The sequence below is a fragment of the Ambystoma mexicanum genome, chromosome 4q, assembly GCF_040938575.1.
Source record: "Ambystoma mexicanum isolate Mex_15411 chromosome 4q, UKY_AmexF1_1, whole genome shotgun sequence".
NCBI lineage: Eukaryota > Metazoa > Chordata > Amphibia > Caudata > Ambystomatidae > Ambystoma > Ambystoma mexicanum.
In genome coordinates, this window is record NC_090928.1 from 602,215,995 (window position 1) to 602,242,879 (window position 26,885).

Genomic DNA, 26,885 nt, shown 5'->3' on the forward strand with positions numbered 1-26,885 from the left:
TGCGTGATCACTAGTAAATTCTGTGTCTGGGTTCAGTCCCCTGTGAGCATCGCCAGCTTTAGTCACCTCCCAAAAGAACAAACACATAGGGGTCAAATGTGGGCGCAACTCTGACACGCCTCCAATTAAAGAATACACCTGACGTCCTTTGTTAGAGTGGGGCAAATGCATCTTCTTCATCTGTCAGGCTCAGTACAACAAAGACACAAAAAAGTCAGAAGGGTAGATGGACTATAATTCCCAGCATGCATTTCTTGGGCGTGACTCTATGTAAGCTGGAGCCACAGCCAGAACCAATGCTCACGATAGAGATAACCATAAGCAAGCGCAGCCGAGATCTGGTCAGCGAGCATAGTGGCACAGCCCCAGGGCACAGTTCATATATCTACCTTATTTACCAGCAGCTGAGTGCATTTTCGGATGTGTTTTGTAAAGGGGCAAGAAGGGGAGACCTGGGAAATACTTCTAGGGCATTGACAGTCGATTCTAGACTGAAGTGGGTCCTGGGGCAAAACAATTATCAGCATAGAGTTTTAATGAAAAAAATGTTTCTTGTTTTATGGTCACATTTTATGTTATTCGATTCAAAATGGTTTGATTTCACACACTATACGTGTACATAAGACAGTTCTAAAAGGAATCATGAAAGTAAGGATATATATTTATTTCACAGGACAAACACATCACAGAGAAGTAAAGATAGAGAAATCTGCCAGTAAAGACAGAGGAAGAGTTGTAACCAATGCAAGGGTTATTTGATCTTTCAAGCTTAAAGACTTGCGTATATTTGCCATCCTAGCGCATGGAGATGGCACGAGTGTGGGGGACAACACAATTGTACTAATACCTGAAGATTAACACAACTAGTCTTACATGCAACTACTCTAGTTAATGTGCTAAAACGATAATTATTGCACTAACACAAAGTTGCATGTGAACACGGGTTATGATACAAAACCAGTCACATGGATGTGAATGTAATTTACCAATAGATTGATTGAGTTTGGGTACCACACGCTAAGGAGTTGAACAGTATATTTTTCCTTGTGTCCGATACTATTAACTATTACCTACTGTCTGGTTACTCTAACACACCCACAGCCATCCAGTCAATAGTCCCTAAACCCTCCGACTGTTCTAGGGTCACAGTGTTCTAAGTAGATGCACATTCAGATGCTACAACCCTTGGTTGCACTTCTGCCGCCTCCGCAGAAGAAGAGAGGCAATGAATTCACCTAACCTAAGCCCCAGTGTTTTTTGCACCAGGGTAGCATGACGTAGTGGGTGCCGAGGATCCCACCGTCAAGAAAAATACTCAATGATGGAGGTCTCACGTGCATGTCAAAACCCAGTTTTATTCAAACAATGAATCCAAGCAGCATACAAGCATTTCCTCTCAGAGCTCTCATCTTTCTAACAATTGCAGCAGGTTTCTTTTTACAGAATTACATCATAAATGCCGTCACATTACACTTATCATTTTACAAAACCTATGGAGAAATGGGGCTGGTTAATGGCTCAAACTATGTATATGATACATAGCGGTTAGGAACGCAATTGGTGCATACCTATCTGATGTCTCCACCTGGGCCCATCGTACTACAACCACTATTTCTATTTCATCATTATAATGATAGCTAATTGGTCAACACTATCCGGGATAGGCGATAAGGCAAGGGAACTTTTCATTAATTGGCATCTGACCGACCAACTTTGGACACCTTAGACAAGATGTCCAGATATTAGTGAGACTTAGTGGGGGAAGGGAATTCTGTAGTCTGCCATATTTCCAATTAAAGAATACTCCTAACCATCCCGAGCCGATGAGGCCTTCCCTATCCTTTGAACTTAACCTTGTGTGCCGTCTGGTGTCCCATGTGCATGCTGAGGGAGTTCTGCACATGTCCTATTTGTGTTTGGTTTCTAATGAATGGCTAGTGTTTTCCATATCTCAGTCACGTGTTAGGGTACCATGTTTCATAGTGGATTTCCTTCTATTTATTAAGAGTTTAACAAATTCTAATGTGCATGTTGTGCTCTTTGTGGGCACTCGTGGTGCTAGTCCATTACCTTCTATTAGGTATTTTGGCTTACTGCTCTCATGCACCTGGACACCAACTGTTTGTGCTTTTATTCAAATTGATTAATTGGGGAGTCTACCGCTGCTCGTCCCGGGAACCGCTATCTCAAGCTTGTGTTTTGTTCATCCACTACTCCCTTCCTAGTTTCTGACCTTGGCTCTGATTGTAAGCTACAGTTTGGGCTCCGCACAAGTTTCTTGAATATTTGTGTTTTTGTAAATTCAGCACTTTCAGTTCTGAGGCTTTGCTACTTCTGAAACTGGCTGCAGCTTCTGGGTTTAGGAAAATGGCTGCCCTTTGAGTCATTCTTCATCATGCTTTGCCTGGTGTCTCGTACATGTTAATGTATATGTTAATGTTTTTAGGGGCTGCATATACACGTGTGTATGTTCTTCATGTCTATGTGCATAGTATATGTCCTTGATGTCTATGTGCTCTTTATGTCTATATGTACTTACGTCTATGTGTACTTCGCGTGTATGTGTATAGTAATCTAGTGATTCTCTATCTTTATGTATAGTAATAACTGCCTGTCACCCTACTTGTTACACCATCTACTCTTATTCATAATGACAACTTCATGGTCCTAGTTGGCTTCATCGCCCACCCCTAGAGTCTTAGTGTGGTAAGGCTCTCAGCTGGTATTGTTTCCCACCTGGACAGTACTACCGAGGGACAGGGGTTGGAATTGGTACTTGCGTAGTCATATGAGATGGGGCAGTGGGTATTATCTGTTTATTCATCTGCCCCATTACACTAGCCTGAATACTTCACCCCACCTGCACCATGTCACAATACTGCTATGGAGCTAATCATAGAGTTGCCATGAAAGAGTGGTACACCACACTACTAGTAATTGTGGATTCCTTAAGAAAGATGGTGCACTATTCAAGGGTACACCGGCCACCACAAACCCAACCCATCTATTCCTTCAGAACATAGTCCATCTTCATTGCCTACTTCGTTAGCGACAATGAGCGACAGGCGCACACAATTCTTTTTACGCGCTTGTGCCTGCTGCAAACTTAGTTACATTTGTCGGCTAGTTTGCATACCCCAAACATAACATCAAATAGAGAGGGGAAATCAGGTGGTCAAGCAAAACTTCCATTGTTTCACTTATTCCTCTGAGTCATAATGAGTTGAATTGCCGTGTAACACAGTTTGCTTACAAACATACCATTCATGTATCTTAAATTAAGGATGCTTTCTGAGGATGCAGACTACAGTAGAAACAGGACCTGCATACCATACAAGCAAGGCACAAGCAAATCAAGAAAGACCACCTACAAGCTTGAACAAGCCAAGAATTCTTAAAATAGATATAATGATAAAACCCTGTAGGCAAGAGCCACCATATGGTGTGAGCGAGAGTCTTTAGTTATCTAAATAAAACCTTCAACTGGCAGGCGCTCACAAGATACAATCAAGATATTTAGGCTGTTTTACCATCAATGCCATTATCAAATCTGTGACTTCAGTATCCAGTCATTGTATTGCAAACAAAACAGAGTGGTACATTTCAGAGCGGATAATAACACAGAAACACAGTGCAAACATTAATAAAATAAATAATGGGTAGTGGGTAGGAAGGGGTTGGGGTGGCATTACAAGGTTATTCAAAACAGGGTGTAGGAGGGACCCTCCCAAATAAAAAAATAAAAAAACAAAAATCAGTGTTTGTCTGTGTTTTGTCGGCGATGAAATTTAGCACTCTGTAATTGTGGTCGGTAAGATCGCATATAACCGTGAATGCTTGTTTGCATCTGCCCGTGCAATTGAAGATCCATCAAGTATTTCACATGTCCCTTTAAAGACAGCCTTCACATGTTCTCATTTAAAGATGCCCGCTAATACTGACCACGAGATCATTGCCGTTTCAAACTTAAAGGAACGGGATGACAAGTTTGGTTTGAAATTGACTAGGTGAATTAAAGCGCAGAACAATTCTGGGAACGCGAAAAACATGTACATACTCCTGCGCTCCTATGTGCTTTGCATACACATGATCGTAACAAGCCTTAAATCCCTACCTGCCAGGGGTTCAGGGGGACACAGGCGGGCGCCACCAGCATCAGCTGCCTCACCAAGGAACAAACACATAGGGGTCAAGTGGGAGCACAACTCTGCAGTACCTAAATACCTGTATATTGCCAAAAATGTTTCATGCAAGCGATACGGTTAATGTGCTGAGACGATAATTAACGCTAAGATAAATGTGAGCACATGTGTCAGGATACAAAAGCTGTGAATGTATTATGCAGGGTTTTGGCCAATAGTCTGATTGAGTTTGGATACCAGACTCAAAGGTGTCCAACAGGGTATCTTTTCTTGTATTCCTTTAACATCAAACGACCAACTCTAACCCTCTACCTGGTTATACAAACACCCTCAACATTCTCTAACATCCCTGTAGGCCCATGGCATTCTGTCTAACTATACCGACCGATGCTATGGGCCATAATGGGGTGGTTGAGCTCATGCAGCCTCTACCCCAGAGGGAGATGCAAAAGGTTTTGACAAGTCTGTGCAGATGTCCTGAATGTGAACATGTAAAAGGATGCCAGAAGAAATCATGTCAGTTCAAGCTACTTGGGAGTAAGGATTGTTAGCCACACAATAAACTGTTAAGAATACCAAACACACATGAGCCTTTCATTGATATGCAACAGCTACTCTTGTATTTTTGCAGCCTAATTACACTAAGGAAAGGTTACGGGTAGTGTAGCTCAGTGGCAAGGCACTCGTCTTGGAAGCAAGTTGACATAGAGCAATACAGGGTCGAATCACAGATCCGCGCTTAGAAACCTCTTTGGTATTAAAAACATTATAAATAAGTAATTATTATAAATATAAGGAACAGATCCATACAGGCCATGGCAGCAGACAAATACTCATGGACATTTTTAGCATGGATCCAGAAGACACTCCGAGACCAAGGACCAAGCCTCATTGTTGAGGCAAATCATATGTTAGGCCAACCATTGAGATTGTCTTTGCACTGCCAGGTAGAACAAACATGAGCCCTGGAATGGCGGTCACGTTAAACCATGAGGATGTCACCATCATCAGTATCCCCACAAAAGAACAAACACACAAGAGTCAAGTGGGGGTACAACCTGAATATTAGCAAAACTAACATTACATGTTCGCACTATAGTTAATGCTCAGATGAGAGATAACGTGTTAGTGCTAAAATCAGGATACAAAACTAATTATTATTGGCATTGGCCGACAGAATGATTGAGTTTGATTACCAGATTGAAAGGAATCGAAGAGCATACCTTTTCTTCTGTCCCTTTAACCATCTACCCTAATCCTCAATCTGGTTATACGAACACTCGCAAACGTCACTAACCCTGCTTGCCCGGTAGGCCCAGAGCATAGTGAACAGGAATGAAAACCATACATGAAGCAGCATTACACTGACTAAATCCTAATACCATAATTAAATGAGATATGATTGCATTATTGAACTTCTGTGCTGATCAGATAATGTCTGTAAGTGCAGCATATCCAACACAGCTGCAAACAAACCAGTGCATGGAACGAACCATCATATGAGAAGAGCAGGCAGATTAATATCATCATTTAGGCTGGATGAAGAAACCAGAAAATGAGCAAATTTGCACAGGTCACAGAGAAAATGTTCTGTGAGATGTGAATATTCCGGATCACTTTTGGGGTGCACAAAGCGGCACCCACATTCCACGCTAGCACCACTATATCGCCCTAGGTTTCCCACTACTCCCCATGGCCTTCCTGCCTGCCTCCAGCACCGCTAGTAAATGAAAACCTTTTTAGAAAAAGCCTGGAAAGGGCACCATGAAGCAAATGACTTGCACTGGGTACCTAAAAATAAATCAACACTAAATAAATAAAATAAATAAAGTGGGAGGTGGGCAATATCATAGGGCCCTGCAAAGGAAGGCTTTAGCCCGTGGTGACCTCACATTTTTCCAGATGAATCTCAGGAAATATGAGTTTGTGGCACAAAAAAACAAGTACCTTTAACCCGCACCAGACACAATTATCCATCTGGCGTAGAAAAAACGGTCCCATTTTTATATGTTTTGAAAAATTCAACCTTGAGATCCCACAAAGGGAACCAAGGAAGAGTCCTCCTGGCGCGGCATCAGCTGTTGGCCCACTCTGTTGTTTTGAAGGTGAATCTAACAGAGAAACTGCAAATGCATTAGAGGTGTGCTGTGTGCTGCCAGCCGTGGTGCAAGTTATGCTGGCCTATGCAGAGCATACGTGGTGTGCATGCAATCACAGCCATAGTTCAAACGATTAAAGAAAACGACGAGCAACAGCTCTAGCAAAGGAAGTGGTAAGAGATGTTTAATGGAGTTGTGACCTATTTAACAATTTGTGAACGTGTTTTCCTGTTAGCCCTCACAAATCAAAAACGCTGCCAACCATGATTTCCCTGGAATGATATGATATGATAGTTTATTTATATAGCGCCTATACACAATGGGGGTGATTCATAGAATTCAGCGCACAAGCGGCGCACGCGGCTGGCGCACAGTGTGTGCGTGCGAATCCCTGCGCCATCCGCGTGCGCCAAAATACATTTCCGTGCACAGCGTATTCATGGATTCCAGCCACCAAAACCAGCCGTGGCGTACAGTGGCGCAGCGACCCTGCAGCAGCGCCAGTTACGCCCCCAAGAACGCCCCTTGCGCAGGGAAAAGCCATCAAAATCCCCAATCCAGCGCAAAGGGCTGCGCTAACCCTGTACCAGCACGGCAAGCGGGCTACGTGTATGTTACTCACCACTCCGAATAGGTCAAAGATGCGGAGAAGACGACCTTGGAGGTGTTGGTAGTATAGAATTCCGAATTCAGCCTTCCATCCCAGCTCCCCTGAGTACAAGACTCAGGCTTCCTCAAAGAGGGGCTCTTTTCCACAATGTACCTCTCTGCTGTTTTAGTTAGAACAGACAGAGGTGTCAATTGAGTAAAAGAGCCGGGAGAACACACACCGCCAATACCAATGCTGCAAAAGAATACCAAGATATTAGACAGTGTTGATGTGTTGATGTTAAACAAGTGATTAGAACAGTTGAAATAATTGGACAACTACCTATATGGATATTGGGGTGGAATTGCGTTTCCCCGGGATAATCTACAAAGAATAACACGAATGAGTGGAATAAATCTAAATCAGTATCGGTTCCCACTTTAGCTATAGAATTGATAACAACTGACCTGAATAAAGATAGATGAAGTAAGAGGAGTCCAGGATTGTAAGAGGAGTTCTGGATACTGAAGACAACGACAGGAGAAAATAACAAACAGGGAAGTTAGTAGAGGTAAGTAACCCCGAAGGGCACGAGGGACGCACTAGGGTCGGGTTGGTGCAGATCAGGAAAGCGTTCGAATGCACTGAAAGGTAATCTCACAGGAAAGTCACTCAATGTCCCAGAATTCAACAGAAGACAATGTCCATGGAAGACAATAGATATGTACCTGAGTACACGGGTATAGTTGAGTAGTTGTTGAGATGATCCCAATGTAGACAGCAAAATTGGTGTGCAGGGAGGCAACCAGGGAAGAACCGTAAAACACAGATGAGTAGCGTTCCGAGTTCAATAACCAGACGATCACAACAAGAACAAGGGAGAAGACGAAGCAATCCAATTTTCAGGCAAAAGGTCAAAACCAGGAGTTCAGATAAGGATTCGTGTAGGGAAACACGAAGAGGAAACGGATGGAACCGCGTGTAGCTGGTAACGCTAATTAGCAGCAACGAGCCCCTTGGAAGACGGTGGTTTTATAGTGGTAAGAGGGGCGTGGCTTGCTGTACGTCTTCCATGTACAAGGCGTGTCAGGTGACCTGGAGTGCGTCTTCGTTTGTACAGACGCCATGGTAGCTTGTACCTGGACCATAGAGGAGCCTGTAAAGAAGTTGTATTCTGCAAGGATGCCGGCGGGGAAGTCTGGAGTGTAACAGCATCCTCCCCCAAAGACACCGGCAACCCCCTGGCGGAATGGAAGCTCCTCAGAAGAACCGGACAATGCAAATTGGAGAGTGGTTCCCAAGTACGGTCCTCAGGCCCATACCCCTTCCAATCCACGAGATAGAACAATGTACCCCTAGATACCCTGCAGTCCAGGATACGCAAGACCTCATATTCCTCCTCACCATCCACCAAGATCGGCGAAGGACGAGTAGGCAGACGGGTCCCAGGGATGAAAGGCTTGACCAAGGAGACGTGAAAGACTGGATGTATGCGCCATGATCGCGGCAAAGAAAGCTTAAATGCCACAGGATTGATGACATCAGTAATGACATAACGTCCCACAAATTTAGGCAGAAGCGAGCGTTTACCTGCAATTCGCAAATTGCGGGATAATAACCACACCTTCATGCCACTGCGATAGACTGGAGCAGGTGATCGATGCACATCGGCATACTTCTTGGCACGATCTTGAGCTCGGAGTAAATGGCAGCGTACATCCCGATGAACCTTATGGATATCTCTGATGCAATCCTTTGCTGCAGGATTAATGACCGGTAATACCGGATCAAGTGGAAGTGCCCTAGGATGACCACCATACAGGGCGAAAAAAGGAGAAACTCCAGTTGATGTATGCATAGAATTGTTATATGCGAACTCTGCATAAGGTAAAGAAGTAAACCAAGACTGTTGGTACTGAAGGCATAAACAACGTAGATACTGTTCGATGGTAGCATTAGTTCTCTCAGTTTGCCCATCCGTTTGAGGATGGTATGCTGAGGAATACCTGTCCTCAATACCCAAAGAAGCTTTAAGAGCCTTCCAGAATCGTGACGTAAATTGGGTGCCACGATCGGAAACTATAACCGAGGGTAAACCAAAGAAACGAAACACATTCGTCAAGAACAGTTTTGCCAATTCAGGAGCTGCAGGTAAACCCGAACAAGGTATGAACAAAGCGTATTTAGTGAAGTAATCAACGATTACCCAAATAGTGTCATAGCCCTGAATGTCAGGAAGTTCCACAATGAAATCCATAGACAGCATCTGCCAAGGTTTGTACGGCACAGGAAGAGGTTGTAACAATCCAACTGGTTTGGCCCTAGAAGTTTTACATTGAGTTCATATGGAACAAGTCAAAATGTAATCCTTTACGTCACGAACCATAGAAGGCCACCAGGCCCAACGCCGTCCTGGATGTGCAGCAATCAAGGAATCGTGAGACCACTGAAGAGCTAAATCTCTAGCTTGACCTGATGGTATGTAGACGCGTCCTTGAATGAATGGCATACCCTGAATGATTTCCAGATTGAGGTCAATGATCTCTTTTGGGTGTTTTGAAACCCAATCAAGGATAATTGAACGCAAAGAGGGCTGTACCGAACAACCACAAACAACCTTGTTTGGTAGAAGAGGAAGAGCTTCGATCTGTTGAGATTGGCCATTGGCATGTAAACGTGGGAGAGTATCAGCCGGAACTTGAGCTTTAGCAGGACGGTATGTAATGACAAATTGGTATTGTGAAAAGAATAAATGCCACCGCGCCTGTCTAGCTGTAAGACATTTCATAGATTTGAAGGCTAACAGACTGCGGTCATCAGAGTATACAGTTACAAGGTGTTTAGCCCCCAAAAGATGATGCCTCCATTCCAAGAATGCGTCTCTGATGGCTAAAAGTTCGCGCTCTGTGATGGAATAATTCTTTTCGTAAGCTGTCAATTTACGAGAGAAATAGGCAACAGGATGAATCTCTCCAGAATGCGGACAGGTTTGAGACAATACCGCCCCAATGGCATAACCTGAAGCATCAGCTTCAACAAAAAAAGGAAGCTCGGGATCAGGATGTTTGAGGACAGGAGCGGAAGTGAAGGCTGATTTTAATTGATCAAAGGCTCCCTGAGCTTCTGAAGACCATACAAATGGTACTTTGACACTTGTCAGAGAGCTAAGTGGTGCAGATATTTCAGAAAACCCATTGATGAAGCGTCTATAAAAGTTTGTAAATCCCAGGAATGATTGTAATGATTTGACTGAATTGGGCACAGGCCATTCCAAGATCGCACTAATTTTGGATTGACTGATGCGCACACCATTGTTAGTAAGATCATATCCCAGAAATTCCACCTCTGAGGCATGAAATATGCACTTTTCAGCTTTAACAAACAATCTATGTTCTCTCAGACGTTGGAGTACTATCTTGACATGTTTTTCGTGGTCTTCCTGGTTTTGAGAATAATGCAAAATGTCATCCAGGTAGACAAAAACAAATTGATCAAGAATGTCGTAAAACAGATCGTTCATGAAAGCTTGAAAGGTGGCTGGGGCATTACAGAAGCCAAAAGGCATGACAAGATATTCAAATATACCATAACGTGTTTTAAATGCGGTCTTCCATTCGTCCCCTTCTCTCATGCGCACGAGATTGTAAGCTCCTCTAAGATCAAGCTTAGTGAATATTTTGGAAGAACCCAACTGGTCAAGAAGGACAGAAATCAGAGGAAGAGGATACTGGTTTTTAATGGTTGCTGCATTCAATGCACGATAATCTATACAAGGACGTAGGTCCCCTTCCTTCTTAGGGACAAAGAAAAGTGGTGATGAAATAGGTGATTTGGAAGAACGAATAAATCCCATGGACAAGGCCTTGTCTATGTAATCTTTAAGAACTTTATCTTCTTTGAGAGTGAGGGAGTACACTCTGCCGGATGGTATTTTTACTCCTGGAATTAGGTCTATTGGACAATCATAAGCTCTATGTGGGGGTAGAGTCTCCCCCATCCCTTTGTCAAAAACATCTGTATAATCTGTATATTGCGAGGGTATCACAGAGGATACAGTTTTAGAGACAGCTCCGATATGCATAGTAGGTGAAACTAGCGCCCTGACTGGACTATCATGGGTAATACCGAGTAATGTAGTACATCGAGTATTGCACATATTGGAAGGGAATTGAATCTGAGATGTCGACCAGTCGATGGCAGGATTATGAAGTTTCAACCATGGAATGCCCAGAATGACTTTGTAAGCTGGTGCTTTGATAATATCAAATGATATATCTTCAGTATGACCTTCATCAGTACTCATATGGAGTGGAACTGTTTGGTGAGTTACCATTCCTGAGACAAGAAGTGAACCATCCACTGCATTCACTGTTTCAGGGATAGTTTTGCGAACTAACGGTATTTTTGACATGGTGTCAAAACATTGATCAACATAATTACCTGTTGCACCTGAATCGATCACAGCTGTAGTCTGGAATGAAGTACCATGATCTAAAGAAAATGTAACAGGTAGGCGAACAAAATGACTCGGATTCTGTACTTTGCAGAGATTGTGTGAGCGACGATATTCTCGTTGAGCAGGGGTAAGCGGTCCCCTAATCACCCCAATCTGCATAGGTTCAGGCGCAGGAGATGACGAAGATGAGGCCTCTGCTGCAACCGAACTGAACAATGCTGTTTTCTTTTCGCCGCGTCTTTCAGACTTACGAGCATCAATCTGAAGGACTAAATCTAGTAGTTCCCCGAATGCGGCGGGAACCACAGGAACAGTGGAGACGATGTCCTTTAGTTCATCTGAGAGACCTTGATAGAAGACAGCTGTCTTCTTTTCTTCAGGCCAGTCAGTCTCTGCTGCCAACTGATTGAATCGTGCCAAATAAACCAATAAAGAATTGTTTCCTTGTCGATGTTTTAAGAGTTCCAGATCAGTAGCTTGAGTAGTATAACATATATCAAATACTTTACTCATCATAGCAAGAAGGGCATCACAATTGTAAAGAACATGACTATTAGATTCCAACAACGGGTTAGCCCATGCGGCTGCAGTGCCTCCCAAATGAGACAAAATAAAAGCCGCTTTGGCTGTAGATGTGGGAAACGAGGTGGGGCGACACAGAAAATGCAATTTACAGTGATTGATGAAGGTTCTGTATTGTTTAGGGTCGCCTAGGAAGCGTTCAGGAGGAGCAGGCGGGAACTGAGTTGTAAGCATGATCGGATTTGATTCCTGCTGTGGAGGCGGAAACCCTGAACCGGATGCTGTAGCTCCGGCACCAGCCATCTGTGACGCTGGTGTGGTAACCAAAGACTGAATGGCGTCCATGCGTTGGCGCAGTGTTTCTTGTGCATTGGTCAAGTCGGTACGTAGATCCGTGACCATTTGCACGATTTGATTCAAAGCATCACTGGCCTCTGTGGACATTTTTTAAGGCTGCTAATTCTGTTACTCACCACTCCGAATAGGTCAAAGATGCAGAGAACACGACCTTGGAGGTGTTGGTAGTATAGAATTCCGAATTTAGCCTTCCATCCCAGCTCCCCTGAGTACAAGACTCAGGCTTCCTCAAAGAGGGGCTCTTTTCCACAATGTACCTCTCTGCTGTTTTAGTTAGAACAGAGGTGTCAATTGAGTAAAAGAGCCGGGAGAACACACACCGCCAATACCAATGCTGCAAAAGAATACCAAGATATTAGACAGTGTTGATGTGTTGATGTTAAACAAGTGATTAGAACAGTTGAAATAATTGGACAACTACCTATATGGATATTGGGGTGGAATTGCGTTTCCCCGGGATAATCTACAAAGAATAACACGAATGAGTGGAATAAATCTAAATCAGTATCGGTTCCCACTTTAGCTATAGAATTGATAACAACTGACCTGAATAAAGATAGATGAAGTAAGAGGAGTCCAAGATTGTAAGAGGAGTTCTGGATACTGAAGGCAACGACAGGAGAAAATAACAAACAGGGAAGTTAGTATAGGTAAGTAACCCCGAACGGCACGAGGGACGCACTAGGGTCGGGTTGGTGCAGATCCGGAAAGCGTTCGAATGCACTGAAAAGTAATCTCACAGGAAAGTCACTCAATGTCCCAGAATCCAACAGAAGACAATGTCCATGGAAGACAATAGATATGTACCTGAGTACACGGGTATAGTTGAGTAGTTGTTGAGATGATCCAAATGTAGACAGCAAAATTGGTGTGCAGGGCGGCAAACAGGGAAGAACCATAAAACACAGATGAGTAGCGTTCCGAGTTCAATAACCAGACGATCACAACATGAACAAGGAAGAAGACGAAGCAATCCAATTTTCAGGCAAAAGGTCAAAACCAGGAGTTCAGATAAGGATTTGTGTAGGGAAACACGAAGAGGAAACGGATGGAACCGCGTGTAGCTGGTAACGCTAATTAGCAGCAACAAGCCCCTTGGAAGACGGTGGTTTTATAGTGGTAAAAGGGGCGTGGCTTGCTGTACGTCTTCCACGTACAAGATGTGTCAGGTGACCTGGAGTGCGTCGACGTTTGTACAGACGCCATGGTAGCTTGTACCTGGACCATAGAGGAGCCTGTAAAGAAGTTGTATTCTGCAAGGATGCCGGCGGGGAAGTCTGGAGTGTAACAGTGTATCACTGGGGTGCGCGGGAAGTACCTCACGTCATTTCAGCTGGGTACGTGTATTTCAGGGGTGCGCTGGAAGTTCCACACGCGATTCCATCAGGGTACGTGTACATCAGGGGTGCGCGGGAAGTTTCACACGTGAATTCAGCAGGGTACGTGTATATCAGGGGTGCGCGGGAAGTTCCACACGCGAATGTCCTGGGTACGTGTATTTTGGGGTGCGCGGGAAGTTTCACACGCGATATCAGCAGGGTACGTGTATTACTGGGGTGTGCTGGAAGTTCCACACGCGAATGTCCTGGGTACGTGTATCTTGGGGTGCGCGGGAAGTTTCACACGCGATATCAGCAGGGTACGTGTATTACTGGGGTGCGCTGGAAGTTCCACACGCGAATGTCCTTCGTACGTGTATCTTGGGGTGCGCGGGAAGTTTCACACGCGATATCAGCAGGGTACGTGTATTACTGGGGTGCGCTGGAAGTTCCACACGCGAATGTCCTGGGTACGTGTATCTTGGGGTGCACGGGAGGTTTCACACGCGATATCAGCCGGGTACGTGTATTTCAGGGGTGCGCTGGAAGTTCCACACGCGAATGTCCCGGGTACGTGTATCTTGGGGTGCACGGGAAGATTCACATGCAATATCAGCAAGGTACGTGTATTTCAGGGGTGCGCTGGAAGTTCCACACGCGAATGTCCTGGGTATGTGTATCTTGGGGTGCGCGGGAAGTTTCACACGCGATATCAGCAGTGTACGTGTATTTCAGGGGTGCGCTGGAAGTTCCACACGCGAATGTCCTGGGTACGTGTATCTTGGAGTGCGCGGGAAGTTTCACACGCGATATCAGCAGGGTACGTGTATTCCAGGGGTGCGCTGGAAGTTCCACACGCGAATGTCCTGGGTACGTGTATCTTGGGGTGCGCGGGAAGTTTCACACGCGATATCAGCAGGGTACGTTTATTTCAGGGGTTCCGTGGAGTACTACACGTGAATTGGCCGTGTGGGTCCTCCCAGGTGTTCGCTCCACAACCTCCACGGCCCCTGCAGGCAGCCCACACCACGGGGGACTAGCCTGCACCCCCACTCATGTCCCCCTGCACCCCCACACCCCAGCACTGTGGTGCACCCTCCACCAGGCTCCCACTCATGTCTCCCATCACCCCCACCCCACAGCACTGTGGTGCACCCTCCACCAGGCCCCAACTCATGTTCCCCTGCACCCCCACCCCCCAGCACTATGGGGCACCCTCCACCAGGCCCCAACTCATGTCCAACTCATGTTCCCCTACACCCCCACCCCCCAGCACTATGGTGCACCCTCCACCAGGCCCCCACTCATGTCTCCCATCACCCCCAACCCCCAGCACTGTGGTGCACCCTCCACCAGGCCCCAACTCATGTTCCCCTGCACCCCCACCCCCCAGCACTGTGGGGCACCTGCAAGCAGGCCCCCACTCATGTCTCCCATCACCCTCACCCCCCAGCACTGTGGGGCACCCTCCACCAGGCCCCAACTCATGTCCAACTCATGTTCCCCTGCACCCCCACCCCCCAGCACTGTGGTGCACCCTCCACCAGGCCCCCACTCATGTCTCCCATCACCCCCATCCCCCAGTACTGTGGTGCACCCTCCACCAGGCCCCAACTCATGTTCCCCTTCACCCCCACCCCCCGGCACTGTGGGGCACCTGCCAGCAGGCCCCCACTCATGTCCAACTCATGTCCCCCTGCACCCCCACCCCCCAGCACTGTGGTGCACCCTCCACCAGGGTCCCACTCATGTCTCCCATCACCCCCACCCCCCAGTACTGTGGTGCACCATCCACCAGGCTCCAACTCATGTTCCCCTGCACCCCCACCCCCCAGCACTGTGGTGCACCCTCCACCAGGCCCCCACTCATGTCTCCCATCACCCCCACCCCCCAGCACTGTGGGGCACCCTCCACCAGGCCCCAAATCATGTCCAACTCATGTTCCCCTGCACCCCCACCCCCCAGCACTGTAGTACACCCTCCACTAGGCCCCCACTCATGTCTCCCATCACCCCCACCCCCCAGCACTGTGGTGCACCCTCCACCAGGCTCCCACTCATGTCTCCCATCACCCCCACCCCCACTAGCACTGTGGTGCACCCTCCACCAGGCCCCCACTCATGTCTCCCATCACCCCCTCCCCCAGCACTTTGGGGCACCCTCCACCAGGCCCCAACTCATGTCCAACTCATGTTCCCCTGCACCCCCACCCCCCAGCACTGTGGTGCACCCTCCACCAAGCCCCCACTCATGTTTCCCATCACCCCCACCCCCCAGCACTGTGGTGCACCCTCCACCAGGCTCCCATTCATGTCTCCCATCACCCCCACCCCCAGCACTGTGGTGCACCCTCCACCAGGCCCCTATTCATGTCTCCCATCACCCCCAACCCCCAGCACTGTGGGGCACCCTCCACTAGGCCCCAACTCATGTTCCCCTTCACCCCCACCCCCCAGCACTGTGGTGCACCCTCCACCAGGGTCCCACTCATGTCTCCCATCACCCCCACCCCCCAGTACTGCGGTGCACCATCCACCAGGCCCCAACTCATGTTCCCCTGCACCCCCACCCCCAGCACTGTGGTGCACCCTCCACCAAGCCCCCACTCATGTCTCCCATCACCCCCACCCCCCAGCACTGTGGGGCACCCTCCACCAGGCCCCAACTCATGTCCAACTCATGTTCCCCTGCACCCCCACCCCCCAGCACTGTGGTGCACCCTCCACTAGGCCCCCACTCATGTCTCCCATCACCCCCACCCCCCAGCACTGTGGTGCACCCTCCACCAGGCTCCCACTCATGTCTCCCATCACCCCCACCCCCACTAGCACTGTGGTGCACCCTCCACCAGGCCCCCACTCATGTCTCCCATCACCCCCACCCCCAGCACTTTGGGGCACCCTCCACCAGGCCCCAACTCATGTCCAACTCATGTTCCCCTGCACCCCCACCTCCCAGCACTGTGGTGCACCCTCCACCAAGCCCCCACTCATGTCTCCCATCACCCCCACCCCCCAGCACTGTGGTACACCCTCCACCAGGCTCCCATTCATGTCTCCCATCACCACCACCCCCCAGCACTGTGGGGCACCCTCCACCAGGCCCCAACTCATATTCCCCTGCACCCCCACCCCCCAGCACTGTGGTGCACCCTCCACCAGGCCCCCACTCATGACTCCGATCACCCCCACCCCCAGCACTGTGGTGCACCCTCCACCAGGCCCCAACTCATGTTCCTCTGCACCCCCACCCCCCAGCAATGTGGGGCACCTGCCAGCAGGCCCCCACTCGTGTCCAACTCATGTTCCCCTGCACCCCCACCCCCCAGCACTGTGGTGCACCCTCCACCAGGCTCCCACTCATGTCTCCCATCACCCCAACCCCCCAGCACTGTGGTGCACCCTCCACCAGGCCCCAACTCATGTTCCCCTGCACCCCCACCCCCCAGCACTGTGGTGCACCCTCCACCAGGCCCCCACTCATGTCTCCCATCACCCCCACCCCCCAGCACTGTTGGGCACCCTCCACCAGGCCCCAACTCATGTCCAACTCATGTTCCCCTGCACCCCCACCCCCAGCACTGTGGTGCACCCTCCACCAGGCCCCCACTCATGTCTCCCATCACCCCCACCCCCCAGCACTGTGGTGCACCCTCCACCAGGCCCCCACTCATGTCTCCCATCACCCCCACCCCCCAGCACTGTGGGGCACCCTCCACCAGGCCCCAACTCATGTCCAACTCATGTTCCCCTGCACCCCCACCCCCCAGCACTGTGGTGCACCCTCCACCAGGCCCCCACTCATGTCTCCCATCACCCCACCCCCCAGCACTGTGGTGCACCCTCCACCAGGCCCCCATTCATGTCTCCCATCACCCCCACCCCCCAGCACTGTGGGGCACCCTCCACCAGGCCCCAACTCATGTTCCCCTGCACCCCCACCCCCCAGCACTGTGGTGCACCCTCCACCAGGCCCCCACTCATGTCTCCCATCACCCCCACCCCCCAGCACTGTGGGGCACCCTCCCCCAGGCCCCAACTCATGTCCAACTCATGTTCCCCTGCATCCCCACCCCCCAGCACTGTGGTGCACCCTCCACCAGGCCCCCACTCATGTCTCCCATCACCCCCACCCCCCAGCACTGTGGTGCACCCTCCACCAGGCTCCCACTCATGTCTCCCATCACCCCCACCCCCCAGCACTGTGGTTCACCCTCCACCAGGCCCCCACTCATGTCTCCCATCACCCCCACCCCCAGCACTGTGGGGCATCCTCCACCAGGCCCCAACTCATGTCCAACCCATGTTCCCCTGCACCCCCACACCCCAGCACTGTGGTGCACCCTCCACCAGGCCCCCACTCATGTCTCCCATCACCCCCACCCCCCAGCACTGTGGTGCACCCTCCACCAGGCTCCCACTCATGTCTCCCATCACCCCCACCCCCAGCACTGTGGTGCACCCTCCACCAGGCCCCACTCATGTCTCCCATCACCCCCACCCCCCAGCACTGTGGGGCACCCTCCACCAGGCCCCAACTCATGTCCAACTCATGTTCCCCATCACCCCCACCCCCCCAGCACTGTGGTGCACCCTCCACCAGGCTCCCACTCATGTCTCCTATCACCCCCACCCCCCAGCACTGTGGGGCACCCTCCACCAGGCCCCAACTCATGTTCCCCAGCCAACATGTCATCACAATATAGATCCCTGGTCCCTGTGGTCAGCCTCCAAATGCAAAACACCCACCCGAGTATTGCATCCACCCACTTAGAAATGGCAATAACATGATAGAACCCCAATTGCAAGTTTGGAAACGAACACATGTCCCTCACATATACCCAATGGGTGTCAGTGAATCTTAAAACCCATATCATGATATGCATGAAACCAATGAGATGATACTACACATTGAAGTTTGAACAAAAAATATGTATTAAAGGAAACATAAATTGAATCAAAAATAAACAAACAGAAATAGGAATGTAAAAAAATAAAAAGAAGCATGTCCGTGAAAAAATGCAAAACCAAAAATCATAATCCAAAGGAATGGTGTCCAAAGTCACAGTCCACAAAAGAAAATCCAATGGAAAATTATAATTGAAAGTCATTGCTCCATGGGTAAATTGTAAAAAAAAAGAAAATCAAACAGTCAACTATGTACAGATGAACAAGCCAGGGTCCATGATCCCAAAATTAAACCTATCTAATAACAATACCTAATAAAAAAAAACTATATACAAAAATGTGGCCCATTGTCCAAAAGGTCCAAAGAAAATGCAAAACCAAAGGAAACCTAACACTAACTACAGAACTATGTACAAGGGCAGCGGGCTAGTCCGACGGCTCACTTTTGGATATCCCAGGCTAGGGTATCATCGAACTCCTGCTCAATGTCCCGGAGGCGGTCCTCCTCCATGGCCCCGAGGGTCCGCAGGGCCGTCGAAGTGTCCACCTCCAACCCCCTGCGGATTGTCTCGAGGCACTTCCCGCCTCAGGGCCCTCCGCATGGAGTTCTCCGCCCTGACCATCGTGAGCCGTGCCTCTTCCGCCCACTGTCGCTCCGAATCTATGGCGTGGCCCAACCGCTGCCACACAGAAGACACTTTCTGTCCTGGGTCCTCCTGCCCTCCGGCCGATGCCTGCCCCTCCGATGTCGAAGGCCCCGAGCCTTCATGGCTCCCACCACGTTGCTGCTGCTGCTGTGCCTCTGCCCGTGCACTGCCTCCTGCTCCATGAGTTGCACATCCTACGCTGGCTGGGGTGCAGTCGTTGATGTGGCCACCCCTGCTGGACGTCCGACTCCCGACTGTGGCAGGGATGCCTCCTCCACCAGCCTGGCTGCACCGTCAGAGGCAGCTCCACAGGGCACCCAGGTGACTGATGGAAGATGGCACGGAGGATGACTGGCGCATAGCAGGCCGACGCGGTCAACGAGCCATTCGAGATGACGTGCAGTCTCCTCATGAAAAGACTGCAGGTCACCTCGCATGGCCCGTTGACGCAACGCCACACCAGTCAGGACAGGCTCAACCCGGACCCGGATAGCCACGTCCGCAGGCAAAGGAAGGCCAGTTGTCGTGAGCTCATCCCCTGCCTGAAAATGGGTCTGGACGTAGGCATCCCTGCTGGTGCAAGATGAGGCAGGGACATGATCAGGGACAGGATTGCACACAGGCACCTCCGCGGCGGCCTGTGCTGCCTCCTGTCCCTGGTCCTGCACTGCACCACTAGCACCAGTGGAATCCCCACCTCCAGACCCTGTCTCTGTTGCTTGCACGGCTTCCTCCTCCACCAAATCCCCCACCAACCTAGATGACTCCGTGCCATCTTCCCCCGTTGGGCCCTGTGGGGTCCCAGCTGCCCCTTCTGCTGCCGAGGAGTCCAACTCCAACCTCCGCCTCTTGGACCTCCCCCGGCAGCTGCGGCCTGGGATGCGGCACCGGACTCCTCACTCCCCGACGAGATCACAACCTGGGAGGGGAGTCGGGCCTTGCGTCTCCGGCTGGCGGTGGGATCCCCGCCGCTGTGCTCCACAGCACCTTCTCCGCCCTCTTCATCAGTTGATGCTGCAGACAGGGAGAAATAAAACACAGGCATCAGGGCACTGTACAATGGACACATACACACATGACAGTTGTACATGAGTGGCATTGGCAAACCTCAGACATGCCATCACAATCCCCAACACACATGTCATTTCAACTCGCACACATGAGCCATACCACAGCCATATCGCAACTGCCAGCACCATCCATACACATACAACAGCATGAGCAGGCAAAGCTGAGCCAGACATCACATGCAACACAGGAAGTGCACTACACATGTACACACACCACCACACTTGCATGCATGTGTACACCTCTGCCAAGTGTCGCAGTGTTCAGATGGGCATCCATGTCACATCTGCCAATCAGGCTTCCACATCCCGCTGTCACATGCATCCATGTTGCATCACTGTTGCACCCTTGTCAAATACACACAAATGCACATGTACACAGTGCTGATACATGCAGCTGAAAACAACATACATGCGTGACATCACGAACATGTCTACTTGCATACACATTCATCCAAACATTTGTGCCCACACAACTGCATTTGGCATGCAAGCCTACACACACAAGCACCATCCATGACTCACACATTACAGCCCTCGCATGTGTTAGCCTCACGGCCCTGTACACCCCCACCCATACTTGACCCCATACAAACAGATGTGCAACCTGCACACTACTGAAACATCACCACACGCACAGCTCACAATCAGGATGCATGTACACTTACCGCTCGACTCCAGACGGGTCTGCATCTCAAGGACCTGGACGTGGAGTGCTGGGGATATGCGTTCCAGGACCCTCATCTGATCTTCCGACAAGTGGCCCCGGCGCCCCTTAGCATCCGCTGCCTTCAAGAGGCGCCGGGCCTTGTTCAGGGTCCTGGACCTGAAGTCCTCCCAGCGCTTCTTGCCATGTTGGAAGTCGCGGACTGCCACCCCCTCCGCGTTGATGGCAGTAACGATGTCCGTCCAGATCCGAGTCCGTCCTTCCTTGTCGGCGCGGGAACTTCCGAAGAGGGCATCATACTGCCCCAGGACTTGCTCCACCAGGACACCAACTTCCCTGGCACTGAAGCTGGTGCCCCTCTGCCTCTCTGGCCGGGGGTTGTCAGTGGTGTCAGATGTTGCAGTGCCCGACATGACAACCCCAGAGACAGGAGTGGGTGGGCAACTGGGTCCTGGGGCTGGGTTGTGGAGCGATGGAATCCTAGTCGGGAGTCTTCGGTTCCAGCAGGGGTGGTCGCAGCAAGAGCACCCCTGGCTGATGTGCAGGCAGCAAATGGCAGGGCATGTGGGCAGCAGGCAGTCAGGCAGCAGCAGATGGCGGTGGGAGCGTGCTCAGGGCTCTGGGGGGCAGTAATTTGGCCTTCTGGGCAGGAGCGTGGTCTTCCGTGTGCTTGCGCGTGGCCAGCTTGATACGGAGTGATTTGGCACGTGAAAATTCTGCACGTCAGCGTGTAATTCGAGGAAAGGCCATTAGCGCGTCTGCACTCATACGCAATTTCATTGGACAGAAGGCCCCTCAAGCGCAAGCGCTCCTGTGACGTGATGCGCGTAGGCGTGCATGGGCATTTCAGCGCGCGTGAAAAACTGCACGTCCGCGTGTAATCCGAGGAAAGGGCCCATGCACGTAAGTGACGTGACGCGCGCTGGCGTTTCCCTCAGCACGGGTTAAAGGTGAGCGGGCCCAGCAGTTCGCTGTACGTGCCTTTCGTGGAGACCGACGTGTGTTGTTGCTTCCTGTTGTTTCGCGCACCATCACAACTTCACAGCTATCAAGGGCGTATCTCTTCTTTTGCCGGGGGTATTGGCTACGCATGTTTTTCTGCATCGCGCTAGTCAGACGGTGAGTCGCACACGCTCTTTTTTCCACTGCGGGTGCCCCTGTGTATCACACCCATTTTCGATGTCATAGTAGCCTGCGTGTCCCACACGTACGCGTTATTCGTGTTAATGGGTGCCACCGCGTACTGCGGGAGGTTGAATCTGTGCACGTAGGCTGCAGGGTTGCGTGCACGGTTTTACTGCAGTTTTGGGGTGCCTGAGCGTTGCGTGACCCGTCACTACATCACCGGGGTCACATACAACCTTGCAGGTGCAGGGGGGCTGTTAACATTTTGCTTCCCACCCCCTTCACCCCAATTGCCCAGGTCAATTGTGGTGTACACCTCCCATTGGCACCACTCTGTGCCGGCACTACTACATCTGTGCCATGGTTGGGAGGCCACCAAAGGTGAGGGGCGCCTCATCTGGGCATACTCCTCGTGGTGGGCGTGTTCGGGGACGTGGCCGTGGTGACCAGGGAGTAGGGGGACTCCAGGGTGTCCAGGGCGGCCACAGAGGGGGAAGAGGCAGGGGTGCGCCACTTGAGCACAATGTTGTGCCATGTGTCGGTGCAGTCATGCCACCACCCCCTGTGGTTCCGGGGGATGCAGCTTCTGCATCTGGCACTGGCACCCGTGTGACCCGGCAGTCTGTTCCATCGACTGCCACGGGCCCAAGGGTAGTGGTAGCTGCAGGTGCAGCTGTAGACACCGCCACCCAGGCTCAGGGTATGCCAGCGCAGGCTGCGTTGGCACTTGAGGAGCCCTTGGTAGATCTCAAACAGGCCAGGAGGGAAACCATAGGGGCAGGACGGGCTGCTCAGACCAAGACACGTGTCCCTGGGGCAGTCATGTCATCTGCTGCCTCGAGCAGCCGGGTGTTGGCAAGTGCAGGGGCAAATGCACCCAACAACACCCCGGTTGTGAGTCTGCCAACCAGGACTGTTGCGGTCAATGACCCTGCCACAGCTGATGTTGCTGCGCAGGGTCCATTAGAGGGCACCCAGCTGCCACTGACACAAGTCAGGCCTTTGGTTGTCCCTCCACCTGCCACTCCCTTGGCTCAATCCACTGAACCCACTGGCCATACTGGTCAGGGCGGCATTAGCCAGCCAGGGTCTGCGCCACAGTCCAAGAGGAGGAAGGTTGCACCTGCAGCACAGGATGGGACCCCACACAAAGCCACAACCTCCTGCACGTTGAGGAAGAAGCCTTTCTGCAAGCAGGAACTGGACTTCCTCGTGGACTACGTGCGGGCCACAGCCGTGACATGCTAGTGGGTGCCAATAGTCAGACTACGACTGCCCAACGTGACACCCACTGGAAGCATGTTGCGGAACATGTCAGTTCATTCGGCCATGAGGTGCGCACGGCGCAAGAGTGCAAAAAGCATTGGAATGACATCAAACGCAGCACTAAGGCTAAGGGTGCCTCTAATTACAACTTGACTCTGGTGACTGGCGGTGGGCCTGCACCAGAGGAAGAAGTGCTCACTCCGCATGAGGCACTCGTTGCGGAGTTCATACCACCTGAATTGGTCGAAGGAGTGGGAGAGATGCTGGACTTTGATGCCCAGTCCAGTGAGTGTTGATGCGTGTTTGTTGAGGACGTGTGTGTTTCACTTGTGGGATGTGTTGTGCATGATTGCCACTACATGTGACGTGTACATGGTTCTGATGTGTAAGTAATGCAATGCTTCCATGATGCATGTCTCCTCTGCCTGCATGCGGGGACTCCATGTAGGCATGCTCCCTTGCCCCTCCTTCGCCACTCTGCACCCCAGTTCCACCTTTGCACTGGTCTGCTTCAATCTTGCCAATGTGTACTTTCTTGTTCATGCGTCCTGTGTAGATGCTAACTTCCAGCGTAGAATCTGCCAGACATATGCCGTGTGGTACAGCCTTAGTACTTGATGCAGGGTATCTCACTTGTACTGTGCATAGGTCAGATGTCCCGCAGGGACATGAGTGCCCATTCATGCTCCATGTGCATTGCACGCATGCCCCTATGTGTCCTCGACTGGATGATCACTGTAATACAAGTCCTTGGTTACATACATTGCCTGGCATCTCATCAGCCTTCCCATGTCAACTGTGGCTCAGTCCTGCGTTGCACACATGTTTAGGGTCTGACAATCTGTGTGGCTCACAGGCCTCAGCCTGTTCAATGGCCAATGACTCTGTCCAACTGTTGTTGTGTCTTCTTCACACATGGGCGGCATCCAGAGTTTTCATCATGTGTCCTGCTTACTGTCCCAGCATCATTTGCAGTGTTGTCACTTGAATCACATTAAGCTGTTGATGCCAGTCAACACTGCCTGTCAATACACAGGTGTGTGGTCAGCCTTTTGATACCATGCTAGGCATCCCTGCTTTGGTACTGGGGTGGAGGGGTGCTTGGCTTCTAGATATGGTACACATTGAATGCACAATGCACGTGATGTCTGAATTTGACATTGCACTGCCTTCACATTTCCTGGCACACACCATGGAGTCCTTGTACATATAGGTAGTGAGTGGCGTACACATTTTCTGCACTGCATAGACCCACTTCCATGGAAACTGCCACCTTTCAACAGGTCTGATCACAGAAGCAATTCAAAGTTGACCCAGCATGCATGCCAGGTTATATGTTGTGTGTCACATGTCTGCCTGATGCGTTTGCTGTCATTGTGTGTGTGTGTGTTGTGTGCTTCTGACATGTGTAGTGACCTTTTTTCTCTCTATTTTTCAGGTGATGACGCAATGGAGGCGGAGGATGGTGTTGTCATGCCAGACACAGGGTTGTTACCACTACATCAACCCGGCACTAGTGGGGGTCGTGGGGTGGTAGGCCACGAAAACCCCCAAGTGCTACAGTCCATCTTGTCTCTGGCTGCCTATGAGCCTTGATGACGACTCTGACGTCCATGATGAGTTGGATGAGCATCAAGTCCATGTGTCAGGGGTGAGTGATTCTGATGTGGATACTCCTCTGTCCGCGACACCTGCACTGAGGGATCAGACAGTTTTGGTTCCTCCGCCCGTGGTGGATCAGGACGCAGGGTCACCCTCCACACCAGTCACTGATGTGCCTGGGACATCACGTCGACGGGGGCATGTAGTTGTGCAGCCGCGGGCGGTGCCAACACAGCGAGGACCCCCGGTCCTTGGGTCCCGCAGGGGTCAAGCCCGGCAATGCGGTCGCCGCGCGCAACCGCAGTATACTGAGTGGGAGCAAGACATGACTGCCAATTCAGAACGGCAGGGGGCAGCAATGGAGAACATCGCTGAGAGCATGGAGCGTGTGGCCCGATCTGTGCTCCCCCCTGCTAGGCAGGTGCTTCTCCAGCAGCAGGCAGCACGTCCACGGCCCGTTCGCTCAGGCTGGGCATGGCGGCCTCAGACAGGGCACGCCAGGCTGAAATGTCGTCTCTGCGTCAAGCAATTGCTGCTCAGCCAGAGGCGCACATGGATGCCCTGAGAGAGGAGTATGCTTCCCTCAAATCCACTCTGGGTGTCCTTATGATGTCCCAGAGGCAGCGGGCAGAGGAGAGGTTTACACAGCTTGAGCGTACCATCTCGGCTGAGCTACAGGCTTCCCGGGAGGTGCAGCGGTTGTCCAGCCAGGCCTTGCAGGAGGAACTCCATGTTACACGTGCTACCTTGCAAGAGGAAGCACGTGTATCACGTGAGGTTCTGCATGCAGACCTACGTCACATCGCCACACAGAACCAGGCTCACCCGTCCGGCAGACTTGCTGCTGACGAGGGGCAAGCTGCGGCTAGGCGTGGCCAGGCTACTGTGCCATGTCCTCCTTTACAGGATGAGCCAGACTCGGACGACCATCTATCTCCCACATAGGTCGGGCTGTGCAGGCGTTGAGCCCATGGAGGTTTTTTTTTTTGGCTCAGCATCATCGCATGTGGATGTTGAGCAGCACCCTGTACCTCCCCCCTCCTGGGTGCTTCCCCTCCCCCCCTGGTCGTATGTGGCCATTTTTGATTTTTCTTTTAGTTTAGTTAGTTAAGTTTCTGTTTGATAGTTAGTTTAATTAGGTAATGTAGGTTTCCCATAGTTAGTGTAATTAGTTAATATAGTTTAAAATTGCTTGTCTATTGTGCTTTCATGTGATGGTGCGGTGCTTTGTGGCTTTTGAAGGCATCCACTGTCTGTTCCAGCTGGGCCCTTCAGGCTTGTCTTGTGTATGTGTTTGCTGCTTGGGGTCCTTGACTCACATATGCCACTCCTGCCTCCCTTATCCATGGGCTCGCAAGGATGGTTCGGTGTCACAACCTTTTACACAAGGGCTTTGGACTATCATATCTGTGGCATGTCTGGTGCTGTGTGACTTGTGTTTACACCCCTAGTGGGGATGATTTTGGTGTTATTGTCCACTGTTCAGCTTTTGCTAGATGGGGTGTTTCATGATTAATGTGTACATTAATTGCTATGCATTGTGTACTATGTTTCTTATCTTTATTGTACACGTGCTTGTTGCAATTCATGCAGTAGATAGTGTTCCACACTTTGGATGTGAAAGACGGACTGATGGTGTGATTTCTGATGTGACTCTCTGACATGGTCAAGTGATGAGATGCCTGAAGAGACACACACAGATGACTTTGAAGCATTAATCATGTGTTTCATGCCCTTTCTGCAGGGGGATGAGCCTCCAGAGCACCTTTGCCTGCAGACATGGCCCATTAGACGTCGGAATTCTGGACACGTTTGTTGGTGCCCACATGCACATGTGTGCACAAGCAGAGGCACAGGGATTGCAGACCTACATCCTAGAACTGCTGACGTGTTCCAAGGAACTCCAGACAAGGTGAGCAGCACAGGGGGGCCACAACACAGCAAAGCTTGTACCAGGCGAGTTGCACATGCAGGCTTAGTCACAGCACTAAGGGTGAGCTTGGACGAATATTGGTGTTGAAGCACACAATGCAGCTCAGATGTGTTGGTGGACTGATGGCTGTTGATTGTAAGGTTGTCTGGGACAACTGCAGGGGCAGTGGCACATACCCTCCGGTAC